General features: G+C 31.5%; 1 protein-coding gene across 1 annotated transcript in view; it reads right to left on the bottom strand.

Annotated features, from left to right (window-relative positions):
* LOC128992785 (uncharacterized) overlaps positions 1-21,758 on the bottom strand; it is a 195,664-nt gene that overhangs the window by 55,964 nt on the left and 117,942 nt on the right. The window contains exon 5 of the mRNA XM_054416525.1: positions 15,068-15,094. The gene's annotated coding sequence lies outside the window, so the exon portion shown is untranslated. The remainder of the gene's footprint in view (positions 1-15,067; positions 15,095-21,758) is intronic.

The following is a 21,758-nucleotide window of genomic DNA, read 5'->3' as shown; positions in this document are numbered from 1 at the left end:
CGGTACAAACTCTCTCGCTTACAATCTGACTGTGATAAATCAGCTCATAAGATCTAATAAGATCAGCTACAATTCACATTTCAAACGGTTAGGAAGAAAGTTTGTCAACTCTTTGAAATCGCCCTTTTTAAATAAATTAAAGAAGAGGTGAAGCCGTAATCGATATAACCTATGAGTTACCATTCGTTCCATTGCCAGATCATACTTGAAGTAATGTGACAAACAATTCCAGGTCTGTGTCCAACAGAGTAGAGGGGGTTTTTTAGTGAGTAGTCTGATAATTTCAGGAGTCTCACACTACAGGCTGGCTACCTGAGTGCGTAAAAGCATTTTCCCTCCTCTCCCTAAAAAAAAAAAAAAAAAAAAAAAAAAAAAAAATTGCCAGATCATAAGATTCAAATTTCACCTTAATCGTAAAAATCGGTTAAATAGGACAGGTGAAAAGAGAATCTTACAGAGAACCCGCTCATTGTTTTAAACATATTATAATTTTTGTAAACATAAAACTTTTCACGAGATTTGAAGAATATTTTATTAACAAGAAAAAATATAAATAATATAACGATTTATATTGAATTCACGTTTAAAAAACATAATGTTACAACACAAACCAATCCTTTGCTAATATCAATACTAATTAAAAATAATATAAAGCATACATTAAAGGTCTGGAAATAAAATGACCCACTGCCAAACGATAATGTAAACCCACTTAACCTCCCCATCACAGCTGCAACGAAAATAGGTCAGTCACGCGCCCCTTACTCCGTGGAGGGCTTAACTGATATAAATATAAACATCCCCCTTAGTACTGTATTACCTCGAACGTCATGGTGTAATTATACAATTTTATTGAACCTCAGTATGACTTATTCAAATAAATTTATGTGGTTTCACTAGGACTAAATTAAGAATTCTGCAGGTATACCCAGTGAAGAGGCATGATTCTATGTATTTAGGTGCAAAACTGTGCAACAAAGCTATATCAGGAAAAATGTAAATTAAAAGGTTGTTCAACGATTGTATGTTAATTTTAACGTATAATGATTTCCTTGAAAAGCCTACATTGTGTCAGAGAAATATGGAAATACAGTTTTTTTTTTTTAAGTGCACAGTTATGTTCCGTAAAAAAAAACTTTAATAAATTATGTAGTTTCAATTATTCATTATTATTCAACTATTTAATAGTTACTAGCTGTTTCCCTAGGGCTTTACCTCGTTTGAATTCATAAGTATTCATAAAACTATTGGTTGGTTAAGTTAAGCTGAAATAAACAAAACAGAATACAGTAATACAAACAAATAATCACACCTGATTTTAATAAGATAATCAATTGAAAGAATTAGAAACAAATAAGTACAGCTGGGGTATTTTTTACATTAGGTATGTGGAAAGTTCCCTTATAAGGGCAATTTATAAAATAATGGTTTCTCGTCATGAGGAAGATTTTAAGTATATGGTTTATGGGGGTGTGGCTTGTAGTTTTTTTTTTAAAGTTCATGGGTACTTTGGGATTTATATATGGATGTGATATATATATTATAATTTCTAAAGTCCTTTTTTTGTCGGTGGGCCATAGCATTACTTAACATTACAATTAGACTTCTCATCCCATTTTAAATTTTGAAGCTCTTTTCTCGTGACTAGTTTATGTCTGGTGACACTGATTGCTAGTGTTGACGAAATTTAGTTTCTATTATTTTTGGGTTAATTAAATATTTTCTTTCCTGTTTGGTTAGATAACTATGGGACGAGTTATTGTTTATGATTAGCTCATTTTATTTGGTTAAACGATGTTTTAAATGAATAAAATAACAAGAAACAAATTGTAAACAAAACACAAAAAAACATTGCGTTATTAAAGTAAAAGTATTTTTTTTAAATATTAAAACCATTAGATTAGGTAAATAAATTAGGCAAATTAGTCAATCCACTTTTTATTGTGATCCACAATTTTCATATTAAGATTTTACTACCTTAAAACAGCTGATGCAAGTATGAGCATTGAAATAAAGCGTATTTCACCAATGTTAAATGTACACCGGTTAATGTACGAAACAATTCATTTCGTACAAGACAGTAAAACAACGGTCCGATAATGTATCCTTGTGGCACGCCAGTAGTGTTGTGGGTTCATTACTCACCTTGGCAATGTTCAGAGGCCCACGTAATGTAACGGCGGTGTAAGGATTGTTCATGAGCTGTTCATGAATCATTGAACAGCAGCACGCAATCGTCTGAACCACTCTCGAGGATTCTTTTGTATATCACTCGGTTCAGATTGTGTTTCATGTTCGTGTAAAACTAGAATATGAACAGGAAGAGAATTTGAAGTGTGATCAATTATTGGTTTATGGTAAAATTGTAATCATGTTGGTATTAAAACCATGTGTTTGAAACACGTTCATTATTATAAAAGTGATTTGTCATTATTAGTTTTTGAAATCGTAACATTTTACAATCCAAACTACAGAAATTGATTGATAAATACATCCATATATAAAGCCCAAAGTACCCATGAACTTTTGAGAAAAAACTACAAGTCACACCCTATAAACCATACACTTAAAATGTTCGTCATGACGAGAAACCTTGCGCATTATTTCTTAAATTGCCCTTTAAGGTTGTAATTCCTTTCTAAAGGGAACTTTCCATATACCTAATGTTAAAAATACCTCAGCTGTACTTATTTGTGTTATTCTTCCAATTTATTACCTTATTAAAGTCAGGTGTGATTATTTGGTTGTATTACCGTATTCTGTTTTGTTTGTGTCAGCTTAACTTAACCAATCAATAGTTTTTTATTAATACTTATGATGTCACACGGGGTGAAGCCTGTGGGTAACAGCTAATTTGGCTAAAAACAGATTAATATATGATTTACGGAAAATGTTAAAATCTGTGTATATTTTATAGGTTCTACATCTTTCTCTCTCGATAAATCTAAGTTTTTAGACGAAGAAAACATTAAAGTCCATGAAAATGGATTCAACTTCTGTTTCGACTTTAAATACAAATTGAATAATATGACAGTTGATTTTTTTTAGTATGCAAGTATCTAGATTCCTGAACTTAGACGTGAGCCTACTTGTAATCCAGTGCTGAACCTATTTCCTGTTAAACATTAATTTAGAAAAAAGTCAAGAATTAGCTTTAAACTAAAATTTTTATCCGGAATATGTTTCTATTTTTAGTGAAATGATGGGTAAAAAACCAGACTTGTCAATCTGTATGCTTATACGTAAATCGATATCATTCCACAAGTTTAATATCTCTCATAAAGAAGTTGCTAAAAATATTGAAAACATCATCAATCGTTGAGTTTGAAAACTTTTTAGTAAAAGCAACAAAGCATTTCAATTTCCGATATCGTAACTGAACACTCTCGTAGCTTCATGTAGGATTCATTTCAAAAATAACTTTTATAGAATCAAGTTGCCGCCTTTTCCATTTTCCTCAATTAGTGTGTGTTTTAGCAAAAACAACCACAACGGATGGTTGTTGATACCGACCACTGCTTCATAAAAATGTTTTAGTATACAACATATATTTAAATTTGATAACATATTTTACCCGCATTTAGACTTTGCAAGTGCTATGTATTTATGCAACCACACGTCCGTTATATATATTGTTGATGTCTTTTGGTAATGGAAGACCTTCATTACTTCACCCCATACTTTTTAATTTAATTTTCTAGGCAGAAGGGTCTAAATTTCAAAACTCTGAACGCCATAACATTTGACATGACTTTATCACGCTGCTCAAAACTTTGTTGAATAGTGGGGCTCGAACCCACCAGGACAGAAGCCTCCGGTTGAAAAACTACGGCTACCTAGGATTGGACAGTTTCTTAAATAAGCTATTTATTTATTTATTTTGTAGGAAGATGCGCATTTTTGGCCTCTGGGGACATCAAAATGAAAAAGAAATCGGTCCCGGGCCTAGGTCTTACCATGCCACCTACGGTATTAGCTACTTCCCTTAAGGGAAATTCGCTAAACACGACTTCAAACAACATAAAAACTAAACCAAAACTAAAAACCTCATTGGCAAAAAATTGCTGTGTTTAATTTCGAAACATAATGTCCTGAAAAACTTTCATGCATCATTATCAATCTATATTTTTTCTCGACATATAATTTTACCATGTGTTTGAATGAATTGCAGTAAGATACGTGTACGTCACAAATTTGTCTTTGCGATATGAAATAAATATGAAACAAACGTATTCAAACGAAACATCATGTATACACACCACGTTTATCCTTTCAGCAAATGTAAAACCAAACAACATAAAAGTATAGACGATACGATATCAAGTTTACGTTACCTGCGCTTCATACTGAATACAATTTACACTACACGTGGGGTACTCTAGTCAAAATGGAAATACCTGACTGGGAATAGTAAGGTAATACCATGTGAACACATATAAATTAAGTTTAATGTTGCATAGTGGGGTGGTGATACAAGAAGGTCTTAATCATCTGTATTTAGGTCAGTAAAAAATGTGATTGTTGTAGAGAGATTAAAATTTAATCTCTTATTCATATTCTATTATTAATCAAATAATTTCTGATTAGAAAACCAACCCGGCTATGCATCACGATATAGCAGTTTTAATGAATAATTAGAATGATTGTTATTTTTAAACGTATGAGAAAATCAAAATTGTTTAAAAGGGTGTAGTGTTTTAGAGCGAAAACTAATGCTAGATCAGACTGTGGCAAAATTGCGTTGTTCATAACCAAAAAAACTAAACTAAAAAAGCGAAGTAAACTTATTTTATACATTGCGGTAGATTCTATGAACACCATGCATATGTTCATGAAGTCATTTAAACTTATAATATACAATAAAAATATTACTTATAATTCCATGATTGAAAATAAAATGTATACATTTGAATTTGCAAATATGAAATGTAAATCTTGATAAGCATGTTTGAAAACCCAATAAATGTTCGTTTTCGCATAAAACTCATAACAGAAGGATATTGGTACTGGACGCTTAAATGACTTTCAAAAGAGCTGATTTTGTTTTAATACAAATCGAAATATACTTCAAGTACTTATTGGGGCTAAGCTTAGAAGTGGAAGTCTAAGCTTGGTCTGAAATCTCTGTAGTCACATCGGTTTGAAATATTCAGAATAATATTATCTCTATGGAGCCTACTTTGTATAAGACTTTTTCCTTGTGGATACTCACTATTTATGTTAGTTTTTTTGGCAATTAGAATTAATTCACACCCAGTTGAAAGAACGAGTAATTACAATGTTTACTGTGTAATCTTATCTTATTCTATATTTGTTGATGTTGTAACATTCGTTGTCACAAACTACAGCTTAACCTGTAACTACAGCTACCTAAATTTGTTAGTTAATCGAAGAAAAAACTAAATTAACATTTCGTTAAGTGATAAAACTACTTAAAGGATTTTTAATCGGTCAATATATTCACTTACGGGAATTTACTTTTTGTAAAGTATAAAGATTTTTTAATTGCTTCCCTAAATAGTCTTATAGTAATGCATAAATAAGAAAAGTATAGCGTAAAATCATGGATGGGTGTAATTATATTTTCATAATCTGATTCTAAGAGCAACAATTTTAAAATTTCCCAAGAAAGATAGCTACAACGTGTAAATAAGAGTGATGGGTGAATTAGTGATAAAACAGCTTTTAATTCTAAAAATCATGTAATAATATGTTGCATGACAATCAATAATCAAAATATATCCATAAAAATGAAAAAAAAAAACAGTTTCAGTTATCTCAATCAGAATAACATGGACAGTTTCTGGGAATTTACTCCATAACCTTTAATCCTAAAAAACGCTTCAATATACCAAATTATTTGTTTTTTAAAGCCATACACCATGTCTGCAATTAAAATTCGGCAAAGTTATGGTGAGGTAAAATTAAAAAAAAAACATCTTTTAATGTTAGAGCCCCATAATATTCCATTTCCAAGACCCGAACTTTGTGGTTCGTGAGCTGATTTAAGTCTAACCAGCTACATTTTCACTCAAAATTTAATCAAAATCGGAGTTATCGTTAAGGAAAAACACACACATATACAAACACCTTAACGAATAAAGTCATGTGCTTCTGGGGACATTAAAATGAACAATTAAATCGGTCCCAGGTCTAGGTCTTACCATGCGATCAACAGCTTAATCGCTATATGGTGAATCCACATGAACTTATCACTTTAAAATTGTATAATGTTGTATATAAGTTTAATTAATTGATTTGGATTAATTAAGAAAGTTCCAAGTCACCCTAACCAGCAACTATCAACAAGTCTTGGATCACTTACTCCAGCCGCCTATAAAGGGGGAGCTCCCCCCCCCCTCCTACTTTCATTACCCATAAGCCTCTGTTTTACAGAACCTCAAGTGTTTCAAGTATCTGGAAGTGCTCTCGCTTCAATAGTCTATTAAAGTCTGATAACACTTTCCCCTCGGTTTGAATTTTCACGACGTCGTAACATCAAAGAAAACTGACTTCGAAGAAATACTTCGTCACATAACAGATTTCACTATTGGAAATTTAAATGTAACCATTGAATGGTTTGGGTATTGATGTACGAATTGGAAAGTAACTTTCGGTAGCATTAATTTGGGTAGCATTACTGTAATTAAGTAAGTAGCAAACGAACGCATTTATTGTAAGTATACTATTAAAGCATTTAATCAGGTTTGGTTTAGCACTTATATCGTAATAAAAATTATGCACAATTTTTCATAAATAACTTTGATAACCTTTTACCTTGATTTTTCACTCTTGCAATTTAAATTCCAAATCTTTAAGAAGGAAAACAAATCAAAAGAATAATAATTTTGAATTTGCAAATACAATTAGTGAAACATGTTTACGGCACGGCATTGCGTTGGAAAACATGAATTGAACTCATGAGACTAATTACTCTAAACATGTAGAATGTAAATAACTAATTTATTGAATGCAATTTACTCGTAATTTGTGACATCATTAATTAAACCTAATAGTAAATACCACACTCTTCTGCTTATTTATGTTGTTCCTTCATTTTGATATTAGGCCGTACACTGCCAAATCCAAATCTCAAATTCCAAAAAGAAAAAAAACGATCAACAGCAAATATTGGTTTATATTTTTTATATGTACGAGTACAAGTTTATGTAAAATGAATCGAGACAAAAATATGTTCCCTTCAAAAAATAAAGGTATAATATCACTTTTTTGCCATAAAACAGCTAATGTTAGGTTTCTTAAACTATTATTAAACACTAAAAACTTATAGTTTTATTTTTTTATTTTTACTTAATAAACGTTTTGAGGTAGCCAGTGCTTTGTCTAGTTTAAAGGTGGTTCATTTCATTTCATTGTTATGATTAAGAATGACCTTGAACCATGGAATGTAGTTGATCATTTATGTAGTGCGTTGTAAGCTGGTAAGATGTGTAATACAGTGGGATAATGTATGCGCTGTAATCTGAACGCCACCGGTTTCGACTGGCGCGTAGTAGTCGTGGTAGTACGCATGCTCATTGTATATTTATCGTTCAAGGACGACTAGTTCACGCTCTGTGATTTGGACCAGCGCCAATTGTAGATATTGTGTAAAGATATTGATACCAATTTAGTATATATTGGGCAATTCCTAATGAACACATACCGGTTTTCGTAAATACATTTTATGTGACATTCTGCTCACTGAAGTTTATGGCACTTTTTAGGTTTTAGTTTTTTATCCGTAATAGTGTAAGCATTTGTAAAATGGATAGGTGTCAAATATATTGTAATTACTCAAGTTTTGAAGCTTTTTTATAAATACACAACGGATTTTTAAAATTTAGACCTCAACAAGGTCTTATATTTTTGAGCAGGCTATGAATTAATTTTAAAGTTAGCTGTATCCTTACCACTGCGTGGAGTAAGATGGTTCGTATGGTGGACACTGTTAAACATAAACACTAAGACGGTTTTGCAGCCAAGAGCGACCGCGCGGTGTCTACGCATGCGTAGAAGCATTCCTGGTTATAACGCATGCGCTCGTGTGTATCGTGGCGCGACATCCGCCACCATATTGTGAAAATCGTGGGAACCTCCAATACCAACCAGGTGGTCAACTGATACAGTAGGTGAACTAACCTACGTCACTGGTTAAGAACGTTGTAGTAAGCGTGGTAAATGTGTAGTACTGCAATATTTTAAGCGAAACTGGAACACATCTAGCTGCGACTGGAACCCATCTTGGTGGAAAAGGTGTGGGATTGGGTGTCTTTGGGGGTAATATTTGTAAATGAAAGACATTTACGATTTGATTCAATTACAAAAGAGTCTAGTTTTGTTTTAAATAAATATTACAATCACAGTTCCTATTTACTTTTTATTATTTTTTATAGCATTCATCGCTAAAAGACATTTTAAAAAATAGTTCATATTTTCTAAATTCTAGAAAATTTGCAGCCCCTAGAACAATGAATAACGGTGGTCAAAATTCTTCATGAGACGTTATTTTTAGCAAAACTAATGGCTGACCAGGAAAGCCACGACTATATTCATGTAGACATTTATTTATAAAACTATTGGATTTCTAGGCAATTATTGCAACTATTGCATTTCATTGCATTATTACTCTAAGTGTAGTAATGCAGCAAAATATGATCAATAATGTTTCTGATTTGAAAGATAATAGAGCAGACCGTTCGATTATCTAGTTGGTGAATAGGAAAATTATGTCAATCAATTTACACATTAAAATGTTGCTGAAATCGGGAATCTACAACAAAATGTAAAAAAACAAGTCATAATAAAAAATTTAGTAATGTTTTTAAATACAAAATATAGAAAAAAATATTGCTACACAATGAACATACAATAGAATAGACAATACATTCTGCACCGTCGCTTGCATCCTATGCAGAATTATAAAATAAAATAGTTTTTGTATTATGTAGTTAATTACAGTATGTTTAGATAAAATAATCGCGTAACAAAAATAAAAATGTTTTAAATGTTAATAATTCCTTGGGAAATGCTCAAGGAATCTCAACATACAAAATGTAGTAGCAAGACCTACTATTGGTTCATCCAGTGGAACTTAGAGAAATCAACTTGACTTTTTCCTTACTATCTGTTCTCCGTCATAACTTTATTTTATAAACAACAGGGAAGGAAGTGCACGTTTCCCAGGACCTCCACGGCACCGCAGGATCCTAGGATGTGGGTCCTGCTGGGTCATATTACAGCCCTCATCCTGTTGTGCCAAACCACGAAGGAACTGGTCCTCCTTGACATCCTGGCTACTTTGTTGGGGATTTTAAATCATAGCCGTTGGGATTTAAATAATCCTGTCTAGGCCAAAGTTAAACATTGTTGAATACAGTGTGCTTATTGATGGTGTGTACATGGGAGGCGTCTAGTGTTATTTAAGATGGTTGAACAAGGCTGGTGGTAGAGCGTGGGGATTAGGTGCCCGAGGTCCCTGGTTCAAATCCCGCCAATCAGAAATGGATTTGATCTATGTGATAATGTCTCAACCCTAATGTTTAAAACTTTTCCGAGCTAGAACAAAAGTCCTAGGATATGACGGTGGTACTTAAATAAAGTGTCTTTTAAGATAACATAAGGAAATAAACTAACTTATGATAATATTTTAATTCACAGCAAACTAAAAACACTATTTCGACTAGAATTTGAACTAAGTTAGCTGTATAAGCTCACTGGAGCATTTATCGGGGCTTTCTATTGCTATAGCCACAATAATGGTTTTAATTAACTGTTCTTTAGCATTCATAATAATAATTATGTTTTGAGTGGAAGTAGTAGAATATACTTACTGTAATGATTTTAATCTTCTCGATTTTGTTCTTGAAAAACATAGCCTAGATCCTTTTAGCTCTTATACTTGAAAATATAATTAAGGTTTATTAAAAACTAAAATCATCATCATTTCACCACTTAAGTTTTGTATAAACAATTTGTAACACCTAAAAGGCTTTTAGTTTGTATCCAACTAAAAACAGTTAGATAAAAATTAAACAAATCATTGACTTAAAGAGCTAAATATCTACAATTCTGTCCAATATTTTGACAAATAATTGCTACCAAATTATTATTCAAGTATAATTTAAGTCCAAGCATTGGCTATTGGATCCAAGCTTCAAAACAGTTTTGGCTAACAGTTGAGCGAGGAAATATATTTTTTTAATATTAATAAAAAAGTGGCTTGCAGTTTTGTAGACAGTAGTAATAATGTCAACAGATTTATTTTATATTGCTGCATCAAATTAAGTGCAGAATCCATTAAGTTTCTGCTGGTATATATCAACAGATGTCAGCTGTATTAGTCCAATTATTGCTTGACCTATTTCTTGGTTATGGTTACACAACGAAGTCTTGCTATTTCCTTATAACTGAAAATAAGCAAATTTAATATCACGAATCACAACAACTAAAGAACAAAAAGCGATTGGTTACGTCCACTGTAGAGAATTGGCATTTATAAATAAATATTTTCCCCTTATCAATTTATTATCTCTGGTGTTAAAATGTGGCCAAATTCTAAAAGAGTTAATGAACCAGTAAGAAATGAAACAAATTTTAACTTGTATTTAAGGATTTTTTTAGGACATTAACATGGGTAGATTTCCGTATCTGTTGCCACAAACAACCGAATGAAAATATCGATCGATATATCGATTATTCGATATATCGTTTGGTTTGTTAGGTAAGGTTAACCTATCCTAACTAACCAAACGAAATATCGAATGAACCAATAGAATAATCGATATTTTTATTCGGTTGTTTGTGCCAACAGATACGGAAGTATACCCTATTTCCATCAAAAGTAGTACAAAACTAGTTTTTACGACGTTTCGACATCTGGTATCTGATCCCGTCCTCGGGTTGGAAAATACCTATAACATTACGAGATTAGTAAACAAATCCAGCTAAATCTGGACAAACTTTATTCAGGAAAAAATATTTATTTTAATGTTACTGCCTACTGCAGAGGCATTTTGTATGTATCAAGAGAGTACTTGTCAATATTTTGCGGATTTGCCGGGAATTGAACCAGTCAACTTGCCGTCAACCTTCGAGATACTAACCACAAGGTCCAACGCAGACTACTTTTTTATTTATGTTGAATTTCCATGAATGTTTGTTTTTTTTTTTTTTTAGTATTTCCTTTCCTTTATGATTATAAAAGATTTAAAATTGACATTATTGAATTTTATAAATTTTAATGCTTTCATTAATTTTTCTTAAAAAAAATTTCTATCATAGTGCAGCAAAAACAGTAGTTTTTATTCATGAGTTGCAGGTCTAAAGTAGAATTTTTACTCCCTCAAGCATTTTAGTCCCTAGGGAGTACATCAGCTGTTGTAAACAGTTGTAAGTTTCGATTGTAGCAATCTCATGGATCGATATTATTAATTGATTGATTAATTATGTAAGATTTAGTTTATTGTTACTTTCTTGTCAATAGTTCAACATAACGATTGTATAATGCACAGCAAAGATATCTTTATAGACGAAACAATTGAACAACTTACTTAACAGCCGATTGTTTACAATAGCAAAATTGAAAACAAGCTGGAAGTCGTTTTGAGAGGTTTAACATGAAAAGCATTTTCGTTTTCTAGATTAGGCTAGGAATTATAATGATGCAAACGAAAAAATATAGTTCATGATAATGCAAACTACTAATTATGAAATATCTTTTATACTCCTCAACTTTTATATATATATCTGGTTGATGTGTTTTGTTTCAAACATACACCGAGAAACACATTTTCATAACATTGTTTGCAAAACAAGCGCGCTCGTCTGTTACATTTAGGGATCAAAGTTTCCATCAATCACTCACAGTTGTATTTCACAGTGACGAAGTAATTTATTGAGCCATTTAATCGTCAGTAGAATCTCATGTCCCGTTTATGGGTGTTTGGGTTTATAAAACCAATCAAAAACTCTATGAAGTGCTTTTAGAACCAATTTATGCTTGAGAATCGTTTGACAAATTCTATATTTATAGGTAAATAACTAAAGGTAAAATAAACCTAATTACGATATTTAAATTGTTTTTGTTTGTTTGCTCTATTTATTTAGGCACGAGCTGGTCCAAGAGTGAAATGGAACTTCGGTCCGTGAGGTCCCGGGTTCAAAACCCGCTAATCACCAATGGATCTTATCTAAGTGATAATGGCGCGACCCCTCTAGACCTAACCTAGAATAATATAAAAAACAATTCTGGCCTAGATCCTAGAACAAAAAAGAAAAAAAACTTTAATTGCTTGAATGTATAATATAATATAAGGTAAGCATTAAAAGAAATAAATCAACGCAAGAATCAGCTTATATGTTAAGAAAACTCGACACAAAAGTATTTTTGAAGACGAAAAGGGACAAAGTTTGTAGACCCAGGTGGATTTTGGGGTTGTGGAAGGTGGAGGGAAGTAAAACTGGGCGAAGAGAGGAATTTTATGTCTTCTCACTGAATATATTTTCCTCACATAACATCATCTTTTGGCGTGGATTTCTTTTATTCATACAGTTCCTAAATTATTGAATTCAAAGTACTTTCATCAAGGAAGATAGAATTCGTTATTTAATTTTAATTACGCTGGTATCCCCCCGTTTAATAAGTAAAGTAGTATATTGACCACCCACTATCATTATTGGCTCTCTCAAAAATATTCTGAAAAGGTTCACAACGTTGTTTAATAAACGATAATATCAAAATACTAGTTAGTTCACTTTGTACTTATAGTTCCATAGGCAGGCGTGGTCTGTTCAAAAAGACAAAGAACAGTAACGTGCTTGAAATATTTCTAATTTATTTTATGAACTGATACGTATGTATATTATATAATTAAGTAATATCAAAGACATGAAAACTGTAAGACGGTTAACTATAATAAAAATAAGTTTACAATCTGTACATACGAAACGTCTGTACTAACTAGTTTGCTAACACATTTAAAAATGAACGAGTAAAAGAAAGAATGAGAATTTTTTAGGATAAGGTTTTAACAGTCTGCAATTAAACGCAGATAATAAATGCGTTAAAAAAGTACTTATTTATATTTTGTAGCATGGAAGAAATCAATTGTTTTACTTATAGGAACGTCTTTTTCACTTTGTAATTTTTTGATCGAAGTAGACTAGGCCTACATTTGTTGGATTTAAATTTTGTGAAGTCCTCAAGCAAAGTATTGGCATCAATTAATGTGTTACATGTACATCTATTCGTCCAAATATCACTCGGAAACTGACTGTACTGACTTATTACTTTGTATAATACCATTGACTTTTTGTAGGTATACATAGTCAATGATAATACACATAAACATAGTTATGTTAGTATGTGCAAAGTTAAGTTTCCTATCACCCAAAGTTATGTCACCTCGGGTGAGACTTTAAGTCATATCATTATCAGAACTTGGTTACCAAGGTGTGGAGAAATCATACACAGTTGGCAAAGTCAGATATGTTTGAGGATATTACAATTGTTGTAGCGTGTATCTAGAACTTCTGATGCCATATAACGATGAGATACTTCGTACAAATTTGACATGACTATGGAAACACCTTGTTATGAATAATCCGGTAATATATTTAGACTAAACTTTTCAGAAGTAGGCTAAATAACACATAGAATGAAGTTTTGTAAGCTTCTTCAAATATTTTCAAGCATCAGAAATCGTATTGTTTTCGAACCATGTAAAGTCCTTTACGAGGTTAAAATTATTATGTTTATTAGTCCACTATTAGTTATTTGCGTAGATTTTGTTGGTCAACTGTCTTGGAACATTTTAATTGCCATCTGCTGAGCTCCAACGTCATGTACATTAACAATATCCGGTAGAACCAAGCCAGAAGTTTACTATATTTTGTGGGTGAGTACTAGGGACCAAAGAGTCAATGAAGAGCTTAAGTTATTTTCCTAAGCCTCCTCTTTTTTTTCTTTTCTCTACCAGAAATTATTCTAGACTGCATTTATTCTATGTGCGTGTCTAATATATCATCTTTACTCCCTTTACTAAACCTTTCCAGTTCTAGTGGACATGATTATGGGCAAACTTAAAGCCCATGTTTTCAAAGTTTCCGGTCTTAAAGTAATATCTATTATCCCACATTGACTGTAACCGAATCCATAAATATGGTCTCTATCCACATTGAATGTAGTTATTTCTAAGAAATAACTATTTATAGATACTTTTCAGTGCTTTCATTGATCCCAGCGTACTTAAAAATATATAAAATTATTTACAACAACATTATATAACCAATATAAAGATAATAAAGAAATACTTGGAAAAATTCACGATGGTGGCAATTCCTAAGAAGTTACAATTTCTACACACTTTTTAGTGCTTTCATTGATCTCAGCGTACTTAAAAATAAATAAAATGCAACAACCCTATATAAAAATATTAAAACACATGTGTGAAATTCAATATGTGGTGAAATCTCGAATTGCCCAAAGTTGACAGAATTTCATAATGCATTTTCTTGAAGCTTCATATGTCCGTGTAACTTTCCTTAAATAAATAAAAAAACTTAATCCAAAATATTTGGGTATCGGGTTTGGCAACCGGACTTATACCTAAGACCAGTGCTAAGAATCGGAATTGAAATAAAGCTTGCAACTGTATTGTTGAGTATCAAAAGACTTTACATCGTGTATTAAACTCACATTAAAATAATTATGGAGAACATTATAACGATTCTAAGAACGAGAAAATTTCACAAATGTCTAAAGACACTTCTATAATGTACCTTGAGTTTGATAAATTATCAACTTTTCTATAAAATCGATCTGTTTTGAAACCAAAATTCAATATCAGTTAAGGAATGAAGTATTTTAGCGTTCCAAATATCTTACACATCACAATTCCATCGCAGATTTTATAGCTGCGTATTTTCTCGTTTTAAATTGTTTTGGAATGTTAACGTGAGATACTTTATACTTAAAGCAGAATGCATGCATTTAACTCTTGATATTAAAGTTGAAAACACGAATAAAATGTTTTAGCTCAAATATTAATATTACTTATATAATTACCTTATGCCGATGATTGTTGTAATAAATCTGGAACAAATTAAATATCAAGTTTAAATTGTAATATAATGATAAACACTAATATAAATGTTAAACGTTAAAATAGACTATCAGTTATATAATAAATTAAAGCCTGATCGTAGATATAAGTGCATCTAATACAAAATAACACGCTAACAAAATAATAATTATTATAGCGTTACGTCAAAAATATTCATCTCTAAGTATTAAGTATACAAAATCATTTTTAGATATAAGAAAACACATCACTTGAATCGTTACAATTTAATTTCTGTTATAACGGAGGGCAGGATTTCAAAGAAGATATTGTAAGAAGGATTTGCAGATTATGCGCTCATGCTGAATGGCTATCATATGGAAAGTTTGCTGACCTGTATTTTATCTCTACTTAGGTATGCTTGAAAAATCTTACTTTAAATTTAAAAATGCATTGAGAAATTTTATTTGTAAAGTTATTGTAATTTTTAAGGGACGTGTTCTATTCAAGGTTTCTTGATTATACTAGAAAACACAGTGAAAATATTATCATTTCAAACCTTACAAAAATAGTTATACCGTAAATTTAAGGAATTTCATTTGATAATCATTTGATTTTGTAGACCATAATCTGTTAACGACTATTGAACTTTGTAATAAACATATAAACATTTGCTGTAGTGTAAGTTGTTTATTCTCTTAGTTTAAATCTTTGGCTATGTATATAACTAGACATTCCATAACGGGTGTATTTAAAAAAACAATTTGAAATGCTAAATTAGGCTGCTTGAAATTAACATTGCTCATATGGCGGACAAATCCAAGATAGCCGTTAGCTTCCATGGACTCCGTTGAAAAACAATTTAAAACTACAAAGAACACTTCTAATCACACAGTGTCCTTAAGATATTTAAATAATCATTTTGGTAAAAAAAAAAATAGGATGATAATTAACTCTTCAGCAGCTGTTCAAATTATGCAAGATGGCCGCTAGCCTGTGAGGACTCTTAACTTTGTAACCATATTTAGAGTGAGTATAAATGCAGGTGAAATAAGACCATTTGAAATTTATTATCAATAAAATAACTAAATTACCCAATTGTTAAGAGATTTAACAAAAGAGGTTCGTTCGTGTTATCTCGACCACCAGTATATCATCAAATGTTAGTTTTACTTGATTGAAAATTAAAATTTCATCAACTTTACTACTTGCATATGCTTTCAAAACCTTTATCCGCAACTAACTGAAGATTAAATTTAAATACAATTTATTGTAAACGTTTTAATAGGGACAAAAATTTTTCGGTTTTACATACATCTTGCGATCAAATTGTTTCCAAGGTTCTGGTTCCAGGTCAACTTTAAAGCAACTAATTATCTACTAAGCTCTTCTTGGTTGTCAAATCTTGAGGCTCCTCGGGGATTAGGAGGGCTTGACTCAACTTGACTACAATTATAAACTCTATTCCAAACTTTAGATCCAATAGAAGACAAGTTTCGTGAGGATTATGGTTCCTAAAACTACATCAGGGAAATGTTTGTAATTGGCACGGTAAAGTAATCAATTATAGATTATGTTTCTCAACTTCAATATCACGAATACTTATTTTATTATAATGCAGAACGATTAGATTTTACCTATCGCTAGCGTTTAAAATACACCAAGTTTCATGAGGTTTTGTATAATTAGGTAGCTAAAATGTAAGGTTAGGATATAGGGTCACTTGAGAACGGTAGGAGTTTTCTTAAATCCCGAAACGATAGGTTAGGTTTCATAGGAAGAGACTATCTATTTGTACTGATCGTGTAAAGAAAATCTAAGGTATTATACTTTTTAATTTGAGATCATGCTATGACATTTAATTTATGATCTAGTAGCCACTGCTACCACCGTACAGGTTTGAACAAGAATTTAGATTTAATAAATAGATTGTTGTGATATCCACATATAAAGCCGTAGTAAAGCCCATCCCATGTTTGAGGTTGTTTTAGATTTTAGTCTCCGTTTAAGGTGCAGTATGAGGGTAAATAATGTAACTAAAATAAAAAAAAAGTTTATAAATATTTTAAAACTTAATTATAAGTATCATGTTGTAGAAATATTTCCTTGGGTCGTTGATGATAAAAAATACGTTTAATTTATATTTAGTTTATTTTAGATCATGTAGGGTAAAAACGTTTTACTATTTTAAATTATTATTGCCCAACTAAAAGAAACAGTAAAAATCTTCATATTTTTATATTATTTGGGAACTTCGTTTGAAATTCAACCACAAATTATTTGTCCCCCGTTTTACACAGCATTTTTTAACTAAAATTTAATACAGAATTAATTAACTAAAAGACCAAATAAAATGTTTATAAATATTTTTAAACTTGATTATAAGTATCAAGTTGTAGAAATATTTCCTTGCACGTTGATGATACAAAAATACATTTTATCCATATTTAGTTTATTTTAGATCATGTAGGGTAAAGAAGTTTAGAGTTTTAAATTATTATGACCCAACTAAAAGAAACAATACAAATCTTCATATTTTAATCATTATTTTCGGAACTTCCTTTGACATTTAACCACAAGTTATTGGGCGTTTACACAGAATTAAATATTTCTCAGTACAAGAAAAAGATTATATTATACATTATCGACACGACAAACGAATATAAATTTTCATCTACAGTGTTAGCAGATATCATTCAATGTGGAAGTATAAAGCCTTAGTAAGCTTTTCCCCTCCAGAACGTCATACATTGAACATCAATCTCCTGGAAAAACTCCCCAATATCCTGTGGGATAAAGCTAGCAAGGCTCATCCTAAACGTCGTCATAACCTCTCCTTTCAAAATGGAGTTTGGTTCTTATACAACAAAATGTTTTTAGATCAAGTTGATAAATCATTCAATCTGCACAGCTAAAAACAAATAAATTGTATACATTTCATTTGAATATATTTCAATTTAAATTCCCCTGTTATAGTATTAGTAGGCTATTATACTTTTTCTAAACTCCAAAATATGTGTATTAAAATTCTTAAAGCTATGCAATGCTTTAAGAGTGTACAGTTTATGTTTCCAATGTTCTAGTACAATTATTGTTATTTACAATTTTACAGTTTTATTCAGTTTTGGACCGAGTATGTTCAAGTTCCTCAAGACTTTCACTTCTTCAAGACCTTTGGCAACTGTTCAGCAATGTTCATATATTTTTGGAAAAATGTTTTAGAACTCGAAACTGAACAAAATAAATTTAAATTTAGCGGTATTTTTGACCACCAGTGTAGGATCTACTAAAGATCTAACTGTGCTTGTTGATAGAACTCTTGAATTTTAATTAAAAATAAAACTAAATTTTTCCTTTTATTTCATCATATATTTATTTTATCGTCCATATTTCACCAAAATAAAAGCAAATACGGCCATTAAAGAAATCCTGCAGACTAAGCGAATTCCCATTTACCCTGATGGATTTTAACTAATAAGTTTCCTTTATATTGTTTAATTTATTTCCTATTTAAGTAACATCGAGTTTAATGAGTACGTAGGTTTTCTCCTAGGCGAGGGCAAAGAGTGTGTGTTGTTAGTATATTGTTCATAGCTTGGATAAAATAGATAAATACTCGGGTCACGCTGGTTCACGAACTCATTAAAATAAGGTTTACACGTTTTTGTACACGGTCGTACTAAATTTAACCAAAATTGAAAACGTATATGAATAAGATCGGTGTTTTTGGCCTCTGAGGACTTCAAAACGGAAAAGTAAACCGATTCCAAGTCTAAGTCACACCACGAGACGGTAATAGCACATATTTGCTAAAAAAGTCCAAAACAAATTTAGCACAAACTTCAGTATGTATAGAATTCTCCATTAAATGTCCTCGTGAAGTTTGTAACAAACAAAAGTTAATTAAGGTTGTCAGCGAATTCCCAAGATTAATGTCCAAGTTTTCTTCAGACACTGTCTTACTGGGTTGTAATCCGTTTATGGAGTTATGATGCGGCAAAAACTGGTTAGCGTCGGAGAGTAAAAACATTGCAATTAACTCGTCATCATAAGATTTGATGCAATGTACAGAAAAGGTTTAAATGAAAAAAACTACATAAAATCTAAACTACATAGTTTGTCAATCAAAAATAGTTGCAAAATCTGTGTAAATAAGAATACAAATAGTGTTAGCTACTTAAACTGGCCTGAAGTTAAGGGTTTGAAGGTCACCTATAAGAATCGATCCAATAACACGATGAGGTTTTTAACGAATTTCCAATATAGGGAATAAGCTATTATCGTAGGTCTCATGGTAAGACTTGGACCCAGGACCAATTTACTTTTTCATTTTGATGTCCCAAGAAGACAAAAACATCATATGTTCAAATTCATATATATTTATATGTGTGTTTGTGTGTGTGTGAGTTTGTGTCCGTTAGCACGATAACTCGAGCAAAAATTATCAGATTTCGATGAAATTTGGTACAAACGTGCAAACCTACGTTTATTGGAACGATTTCGCGAACCAGCATGATCGGACCATGGAAACCATGGGACTCTTATGGGGGGGATTTATGGGGTAAAAACCGGGGTTTCTCGTTTTTGATCCTCAAAACAAAAAATTTCCCAAAATGTCAAGGAAACTGTTGTAGTTTGCTTGTTTATGGATATAGGCCTATTTGGATCGGCAAATCTATTTATTTTATACTAAGCTATTAATATTTTACTATAAAACACACTTTATTACGCTCTCTGTAGGCAGCAAACCTATGTAATCGTTAAACCTAATGTCATTTGAATATATTTAATTGAAAATCAGAACAGGCAAATTGAAATTCGCTTAGTCTGCAGGTCTGCTGCGGCGCGGAGGTATTTAAAGTTGGCACTGCCTGGTGGCAGCACTGGGATTTAACGATAATGTATTTACACCAAAACTTTGATATGTATGAAATTCAGAAGCTACACCTTAAACTACATCACAAAACGCTGTGTCCTTATTGTACGGTTAGATTATGAGGGTTTTAAATTTGTTATAATAAATGTGAACTGCCTATGAAGTAATATATTGCAGATCTCTTAACCAGAGCAAATACAACAGTAATCCCATATGAAATTGTTAATAAAACATAAACTCATCATAAATAAAAATATACAATGTTTTTTGACACTTTTAAACCAACAACTGGTTGTAATTGGAACATCGATGTATTTGGAAGTGTCTATAGCCTCAATTAAATCTATTCGCACCATATTTAAGATTTATCCATTTAGGTTTAAGGGGGATGCTAAAAATATTTTAGAAAATGTGTTTGCGAAGGATGTGGGACTTGTAGTTATTTATACATTTTGGATTATTTACATCTAATTAATAGAGAAGACATAACATTTCTTATTTCGGTAAATTTGACTAAAACGAAATTAGTTCTATGTCCGATTAGTCCTACAGAGTCAAAGGAAGTGGTTGAGTTGGGATTGAATCGAAACCGAGACGGGGCCAAGTTGATTAAAAAAACTGTTCTAATTGATTGAATTACAAATAAAACGAATTTCAATAATACAAACTCTGACAGGACGAACGTAACTGTTTCCCTATAAAGAGTTAGAAATAACAATTCATGCTTGGTTTTTTATGTTTAAATTTGTTCTTAACAAATTAAGCGTTTTGAAATTACGAGAAAGTTTGAGTCTCAAAACTCCAATAATGTTAAATTAAGACTATGGAAACTACTAGTTAAACAAATTTTAATTTTAAGTTTAAACCGTGGTAAAACATTTAGTATATAATTTACGTTAATTGAAAGTTTAGGTCATAAAGGTAATTTTTTACACAATAGTTTAGGAATCACGTAAGAACTATTTTTTATAAACATACATATAAACATTTTGGGTCTTACAATCTACAATAAAACAAAAACAGAATGAAAACCGTCGTGTCGGCGCTAACGCAGAGTGACAGTGCAATCCAGGGTTTGTACCCAGAAGAAACATAATGATACCTTCGTGTTTTGTTTTGTACAAGTATCTCACCCGCCGTAATAATTCTTTTTATTTTAAACCTTTTATTAATTTATGATTCAATAAATTGGATTTACTAAAAAATACGTTTTAAGAAGATAAACAGTTGATATTATGTTATACAGTTTCATAAGTTTTTATTGTATTGAAGGTTTTTATAGCACTATGTATCATTTACTGCCCGTTCAGAAATTTTAGGCGGTTTGAGGGGAGGTTCCTCCATGATTTTCTTCTCAATGTATGTTGCAACTGATTGACGTTTTGGCAAACCTCAGCTGTTGAGCTGTTTTAAAGGTAAAGTGGAGGGGGTAGATTTTTTCCCCTAGCACCACCTACATTTTGAAAAGGAGTAATAGAGACTTACTTAAAAAAGTAATCATTGACTGAATTATGAACCTCTCCATTTATCTGAAGGGCTCAATTAATTACGGCTATTATCAATTTTGGGGATAAAATCATAAAATGTTTGCAATAAGCTATCTTAAATAGGTTCTAGCTCTCAAAGAAGATTTTTAAGTAACAGTTGTCTTATTATTTAATTCATGTAACCTAGATTTCACAATTTAGGTGAAATAGGGACTGGAAGTAGGCTGGGAATTATCGTAATTAACAACTCACGAGTACAAGATCCTAAGTCAGATAATGTGAACAGATTTTAATATTGCTCAAAGTCAGCTAGCTATGCGAAAGAAGTGGTTG

This window comes from Macrosteles quadrilineatus, unplaced genomic scaffold (assembly GCF_028750875.1).
Source record: "Macrosteles quadrilineatus isolate MER2022 unplaced genomic scaffold, UCM_ALF_1.0 Scaffold_4__1_contigs__length_99947679, whole genome shotgun sequence".
Lineage (NCBI taxonomy): Eukaryota > Metazoa > Arthropoda > Insecta > Hemiptera > Cicadellidae > Macrosteles > Macrosteles quadrilineatus.
Note: the sequence above shows the minus strand (reverse complement) of the source record. Positions and strands in the feature narration are given on the sequence as shown.